An 8,281-nucleotide genomic window follows, 5' to 3' on the forward strand; every position below is an offset into this window, starting at 1 on the left:
ATGCAAAAACATGATAAACATCACATGCAATCAAATAATAATAGTGACATGATATGGCCAATATCACATAGCTCCTTTGATCTCCATCTTGGGGCTCCATGATCATCTTGTCACCGGCATGACACCATGATCTCCATCATCGTGTCTCCATGAAGTTGCTCTCCAACTATTACTTCTACTACTATGGCTAACGCGTTTAGCAATAAAGTAAAGTAATTTACATGGCGTTTCTCAATGACACGCAGGTCATACAAAAAATAAAGACAACTCCTATGGCTCCTGCCGGTTGTCATACTCATCGACATGCAAGTCGTGATTCCTATTATAAGAACATGATCTCATACATCACATATATATCATTCATCATTCATCACAACTTTGGCCATATCACATCACAAATCACTTGCGGCAAAAACAAGTTAGACGTCCTCTAATTGTTGTTGCAAGTTTTACGTGGCTGCAAAAGGGTTCTAGCAAGAACGTTTTCTTACCTATGTAATAGCCACAATGTGATTTGTCAACTTCTATTTACCCTTCATAAGGACCCTTTTCATCGAATCCGCTCCAACTAAAGTGGGAGAGACAGACACCCGCTAGCCACCTTATGCAACTAGTGCATGTCAGTCGGTGGAACCAGTCTCACGTAAGCGTACATGTAAGGTCGGTCCGGGACGCTTCATCCCACAATACCGCTGAAGCAAGATAAGACTAGTAGCGGCAAGAAAGTTGACAACATCTACGCCCACAACAAATTGTGTTCTACTCGTGCAAGGAGAACTACGCATAGACCTAGCTCATGATGCCACTGTTGGGGAACGTTGAAGAAAACAAAAATTTTCCTACGATTTCACCAAGATCCATCTATGAGTTCATCTAGCAACGAGTGATCGGATTGCATCTACATACCTTTGTAGATCACGCGCGGAAGCGTTCAAAGAACGGGGATGAGGAAGACGTACTCGACGTGATCCAAATCACCGGAGATCCTAGCGCCGAACGGACGGCACCTCCGTGTTCAACACACGTACGGTCAGCGTGACGTCTCCTCCTTCTTGATCCAGCAAGGGGGGGAGGAGAGGTTGATGAAGATCCAGCAGCACGACGGCGTGGTGGTGGATGCAGGGCGTCACAGCATCAGGGCTTCGCCGTATACTGCAAGAGAGAGAGGTGTAGCAGGGGAGAAGGAGGCGCCAAGACTCAAGGTATGGCTGCCCCCTCCCTCCCCCCCTTTATATAGGCTCCCCTAGGGGGGCGCCGGCCCTAGGATATGGGATCTCCTAGGGGGGGTGGCGGCCAAGGGTGGAGTAGCCCCCAAGGCAAGGTGGGGCGCCCCCCCACCCCTAGGGTTCCAACCCTAGGCGCATGGGGTGGGCCTAGGGGCACGCACCAGCCCACTATGGGCTGGTTCCCCTCCCCACTTTGGCCCATGGGGCCCTCCGGGATGGGTGGCCCCACCTGGTGGACCCCCGGGACCCTTTCGGTGGTCCCGGTACAATACCGGTGACCTTGAAACTCTCCCGATGGCCGAAACTGCACTTCCTATATATAATTCTTCACCTCCGGACCATTCCGGAACTCCTCGTGACGTCCAGGATCTCATCCGGGACTCCAAAAAACTTTTGGGTTACTGCATATTCATATCTCTACAACCCTAGCATCACCGAACCTTAAGTGTGTAGACCCTACGGGTTTGGGAGACATGTAGACATGACCGAGACGGCTCTCCGATCAATAACCAACAGCGGGATCTGGATACCCATGTTGGCTCCCACATGCTCCTCGATGATCTCATCGGATGAAACACGATGTCGAGGATTCAAGCAACCCCGTATACAATTCCCTTTGTCAATCGGTACGTTACTTGCCCGAGATTCGATCGTCGGTATCCCAATACCTCGTTCGATCTTGTTACCGGCAAGTCACTTTACTCGTACCGTAATGCATGATCCCATGACCAGACACTTGGTCACTTTGAGCTCATTATGATGATGCATTACCGAGTGGGCCCAGAGATACCTCTCCGTCATACGGAGTGACAAATCCCAGTCTCGATTCGTGCCAACCCAACAGACACTTTCGGAGATACCTGTAATGTACCTTTATAGTCACCCAGTTACGTTGTGACGTTTGGCACATCCAAAGCACCCCTACGGTATCCGGGAGTTACACGATCTCATGGTCTAAGTAAAAGATACTTGACATTGGAAAAACTCTAGCAAACGAACTATACTGTCACATCCCTAGCCTTACCTTGGCCTTGTACTAGCTTGGTTGTTGCATCATGTTTAAATTCAAATGAAATTTGAATTGGGGAATTTTTAAAGCCTCATAATCCTTTTAAAAATGAAATTTGAAAAGCAAGATTGTTCTCGAGCTTAGTAACATATCAGTGGTTCGTGATTTTCCGAAGATCTTCTCGGAAGTACTACCAGGTTGTCACCTGACCGCTATGTTGAGCTCGTGATCAAGTTGGTTTATTCCTGTAAACCACCCCTTCTCCAAGAATCCGTGTTGGATACCCTGAGCTAGTTGGATAAGCTAAACAACAACTTGGAGAGTTGGAAGATAAAAGCCTGTCTGACTTAGTTCATATTAAGGGATATTCTTGTGTAGTGTGTGTTGAAGAAAGATGATATCTTCATCGATTGGTCCCTGTGATCAGTTGCTGGACCTATTGTCTTATCGAAACCTTGATTTGAGTATGGGCTATCCTCAAATCAAGTCAGAACCAGCGATGTTTTTAATGTTGTCTTACTCGTGGATTTTCGTCGAGCATACACCATTACATCTTTTGGTCTGATCAATGCTATCACTGTGTTCACTTAACTATGGAATTCCTTTTAAAAGGAAACCCAGATGAATTGTTGTTGAGCCCATTGACAACATCCTTATCTCCTCCATGATTTTGTTGGACATTAAGCTAGTGTTGGAAACTTCTGAAAGCATTTCTTCATGCTAGCTCATGAAGCATATGTTTGGATGAAGGTAGTGACTTCCTTTAATTCATGTGCATCTGATGCAAGTTGCCGCCGTGGATTCGAGAAAGTCAATGTTGCTTTCTTTGGAATCATTCCAACTCAGTCATGCACACGTGCGAAGAATGCTGTGGTTTGAAGACTTGCAACCTTCAATCTATATGTATCCCTAGCACACCAAGCCACTGGTTGATTTGTTCAAGGAGAAGGAGTTCCTTCATAAGAGCTAATCCGGACTTATGTAAGGACTTCGATACCCTCGTTGATGGTTCCCCCTCCTGAACTCGGTAGTGTTTTATTATAAGACTACTTTGTGGTCATGCTTGTCTTGGACATCGTGTTCACATGTTTGTAGCAGAACCAGCTCATGTTTTGGAGCTTGCTATCGTAGTTCATTTCCTGAGAATCTCTCAACGTCATCTCGTCGATTTGTGTTGTAAACTTTCATTTTTCTTCCTAGACTCGATGAGTCTGGAATATCCTAACACCAACCAGATCTGAATCTCAGGCAGATATGATGGTTGGAACATTTTCCAAGAACTATAACGTTGGTCCCTCGATAACCGGTAAAGTGGATGTCGTGGCCAACACACCCAACCGGAAGATCTATTATTGTAGTATCTTGATTGAAGAAGTTGGCCACCTCCCCATAAGGATTTCCTAGGATTTACCTCAGTAACTGTTCCTTATGGATTCTATTGCTCCCGAAGTCCGACCTTTACTTGATGTTCTAGTTATCAAACCATATCTAAGAATGGGTTACACTAGCACATCAAGGAGAACATTAGAAGCGGAGTGCTAAATGTCTCTCGGTCGATCATCCAGATTTTGTTCCTTGGCTTCGCTAAGGTGTAATCTGAGAAGTGTTATCTTCCTTTGCATCTGCATCATCCATCATCATTCATCGTGGTAGCAAGTTGTGTGGCCAGGATCCTTGACACGGATGTTGGTAAAACCTTGATGAATGTGGAAATGCTCAAGTTCTTGAGAGCACGCACAAGCGCTACGTGTTATCATCGGCACTAACCGGGATTGCTCTCAGTTTCCTCGGCAATGCTATGATCTTTTCAAACGGTGAATTCACTCTCTGTTGTTGGGTTCTTCCCCAGTTACCAGAATCATTCCCAGCATTTGCATTTTGTTCCTAGCTTGCACCGTCAATGTGCCATTCTACCATGGGTCTCTTCCATTTCCGGTGGTAAGCAAATTCATTCATTACGTTGTCTTCAACAAGGTAATCCACATCATCCAAGTCCGAGTATGCCATTCTACCGACCCCCGCCAATCGATTGCTGTGATTTGCCTTAGGCTGATATAGAGAGTCTCAATGATCTCTATATCAAAGGTAATTCTTTTTGCCACTTAAGATAATAATCTACGAATCACCCTCCTCCAGGTGTCTCGTTGTGGTATCATGGCAACTCAACTCCTCGCTACGTTGACAACCGTTCACCACCTTCTTAGGTGTGGAATCGTTGTCCACCTAGTGAACCTTCGTCATCCGTTCCTCTCCACCCCTCTTGATGTGTATCTCGTGTCTCAACCCGAGAGATGGTCCTATGTCTCATTCCGTGAGATGTTCGATCTTCGAGAAGATCGACCCTTCTAGAGTCTCCTTCTTCCCTCCATGTCATGTTGACAGGATTTCTCAGAGCAAGACGACAAGACAATGATGGTGAATGAATCAACGTTCAACTGAAGTGCACCCTGGATCGTGAAGATTATACTAGTTGCGTTTCCCCTTCACCTTACCCTACGCTTGAATCTCGAGACGAGATTCTTGTTTAGTGGGGGTGAGTTGTCACATCCCTAGCCTTACCTTGGCCTTGTACTAGCTTGGTTGTTGCATCATGTTTAAATTCAAATGAAATTTGAATTGGGGAATTTTTAAAGCCTCAGAATCCTTTTAAAAATGATCAAGATAAAATCGCTTCAAATAAGTCCAAGAAAATGTTCCTGTTATCCTCTGGAAATATTGGCAAGAGGTAAAATCCAAACCAATATTTTTGGTGTCTCAGAAACATTTAATTTGGGCATTTGAATTAAATCAATAATTATTTGAATTGGATTTATATCTATTAAATAAATATAGGTCCAATAATTCTGAAATATTTTTGTGGAGCATTGTTTTAATCCTTTTAGCTCCTAAAAATATTGTCAGAAGCAAAATAAATTGAATTGGTTTCAAAACCAAATTCAAAACAAACAGAACAAAAATAGAAAACAGTAAATAAAAAGAAAAGAGAAGGTACTACCTGGCGCTCACCTGTGCTGGCCCAGCCCCCCCTGTGCAGCCCACCTGCGCGGCCCAGCCCACCTCCTTCCCCCCTTGTCCTCTTCTTCCTCTGCCAGTAGGCAGAGGCGAGGCGTGGCGCGCGCCCGAAGAGCGCCGGCCACCTCCTGCTTCGCCGTGGCAGCCTCCCCGACTCCCTCTCGACGCCCTGGTGAAGCCACGCACTCCCCCCCTCGCCCCTGCGCCTCCCCTCTCTTCCCCTGGACCCCGTTCCCTCCTCTGCTTCCCTCTCGCGCACACCACCGAGCGGAGCTCGCCGTCATCATCGCCGTACCCATGGCCACCGCCACCCCCTCTCCTCCCCGACGTGCTCCTGAGCTCCGCAGTGCCTCCCACGACCTCCCCGTCGACTCACGCGACCGGAGAAGCCCCGAAGCGCCGTCCCGACGCTTTTCCCCTCCTCGGCCACCGAGGACCGCCGCCGCCGATTCGCCGGACCCCGTGCCTCCCCTGCCTCGCCAGCAGCACCAGAAGAACCGCGGTGAGCCCTCGACCCGATTCCCCCTCTCCCCGTGCCCCACCTCCCTCCCTAGCTAGCCCCACCACTTTGCCCGAGAATCTCTCACCGCCGGCCATGGCGTGGCCGTGGCCACAGCCACCCCAGCTCGTATCCGAGCCCACTGACGTGCTCACCGTGATCTCAGGAGTCCGTAGCACGCCCCAGCTCCTCCTGTCGTGCTTCCTAACCCCGACCCCGAGATTGCCCGAACTCCGGCAGCCGCAAAGGAGCTCGCCGCCGGCAGCTCCGGCCACCCCAGCTGCTGTCACTTGCCTCTTTAGATGCGCCTTCCTCCCAGGAACCCGTAGGAGCAAACCGCACGTCAAATGGTGCTCCGTAGCGAGCGCACGGTGCACCTCCGCTGTCGGCCGTGGTCGTCGCCGGCGACACTCCGGCGACTGCCGACGTGGCACGCCTAATTAGCACTAATGACCCTGTTAAACTAACCCCGTGACACTGACAGTGGGCCCCGTAGCTGGTCAAAGCCCGGGTCAACGCGGGATTAGCCCCTGTGTCACTGACGTGTGGACCCCACACGTCAGGTTTGACCTGGACCGCCCGTTGACCTGCTGAGGTCAGCATGAGGTCATGCTGACGCCATAATTCATTTTCTGGAATTATTTTTAATTCTAAATATTCAGGAAATTTCAGAAAATGCCTAAAACTTCTAAAATTCATAGAAATTCAACCGTAGCTCCAAATTAAATAAATTATATATGAAAAATTATCAGAAAAATTCAAGGAATCCATCTGTACCATTTTCATGCATGTTAGAACAACTTATAGCTGCTGTTTAGCACAAATCAAGTGAATGACATTTGAATAATCACATATGGAGTTTGAATTTGAATCTTGTATTCAAACCAACTTCATTTAATCTGTTGCTAGTTGCATTAGCTCAAAACACATTCATTTTGCCATGTCATGATCATGCATCATATTGTGCATTGCATTGATTGTGTTCCTTTCTGTGTTGCCGGTATTTGTCCCCTCTCGATAGACGTGATACCGATGATGTGATCGTTGACACTGATGAAGACTCAATGTTATCTTCAGAAGTGCCAGGCAAGCAAAACCCCCTTGTTCATTCCGATAAAATCCCACTCTCTCGCTCCTGCTCTCTTTTACTGCATTAGGACAACAACGACATATTTGATACTTGCCGCGGTAGCTGAACCCTTTATCCTTTGCATGACCTGTCATTGCCACAGTAAATAGATGAAACCCACTAGCATGAGTAGGAGTTGTTTGAGCCCTGTTGTGCCTACTCATTCATGCTTGTTTGTCATGCCTGCTACTGCTTAGAGTTGAGTCAGGTCTGATTCATCGGGGATGAATCAGAGGCGTGTGAACATGTCCTACTGTGTGTGAGCTAAGTGTGTGAACACGATTTGGTAAAGGTAGCGGTGAGAGGCCATGTAGGAGTACATGGTGGGTTGTCTCATTGCAGCCGTCCTCAGGAACTGAGTTCTGTGTTTGTGATCCATGATCAGTTACTACCACACATTGGGCTCCGGGCGCTCCAAGCCCTCTCGACTTATTAATCAACTTGATCTCTGTCCAGGAGTTGCAACTAGTTTCTGGTGTTTGTAGGCAGTGTTAGTAGTCTACCAAGTGGCACCCGGTACAGGTGGGCTTGGGACAGACTAGGCACAGTGGCCCGGTGTACCAAGTGGCACCCGGTTGGTGGGCTTGGGAACCCTGCACACATCGTTTGGGGCCGTAAGCGACACCCCGGCCGGATCTCCTTGCGGATGGAACCTGAATAGGCGATAAACCTGGACTAGAGACTTGTTCGGTTAGTCAGGTCGTGGCCGACTCCCTCGCCCGGCTTCCGCTTGAAGGTTGCCGAGGTACATGACGTGTACAGGGCGATAAGTGGCGAGAGCGTGTGTGAAGAAGTACACCCCTGCAGGGTTAACATCATCTATTCGAATAGCCGGATTCCTCGGATATGGAAACATGGACCCCTTATATCAGATCATAGACAAGTGAAAGTGGATACTCTAAAATAGCAAGATAAGCGTGAGTGCTATGGATGGCGTTCTCGTAGGGAGACGGGAGCGGATCCATAGTGGTGTATTGATATGGTGAATATGTGGACTCGTGTGCGCCACCTCAAAAGAGTTGCTTGCAGTCGTAGTTAGGATAGCCACCGAGTCAAAGCTGGCTTGCTGCAGTTAAACCCCACCACCCCTTTGTTGATAATGATGCATATGTAGTTAGTTCTGATGTAAGTCTTGCTGGGTACATTTGTACTCACGTTTGCCTATTTTATGTTTTGCAGAGAGACTTCAGTCTCACTAGTAGTTCCGCTTGGACTTCGACGTTTAGCTTGTTACCTCAGCTACGATCTTGTGCCCTCGGCAGGATCTGATAGATAGTCAGGCTTCTCAGCCTTTTTCATTTATAGATGTCTGTACTCAGACATGATAGCTTCCGCTTGAGCTTTGACTTGTATGCTCTGATTGTTGGGTCATGAGACCCATGTTTATAATGTCTCGCTCCTTGGAG

This window comes from Triticum dicoccoides, chromosome 2A (assembly GCF_002162155.2).
Source record: "Triticum dicoccoides isolate Atlit2015 ecotype Zavitan chromosome 2A, WEW_v2.0, whole genome shotgun sequence".
Classification (NCBI taxonomy): Eukaryota; Viridiplantae; Streptophyta; class Magnoliopsida; order Poales; family Poaceae; genus Triticum; species Triticum dicoccoides.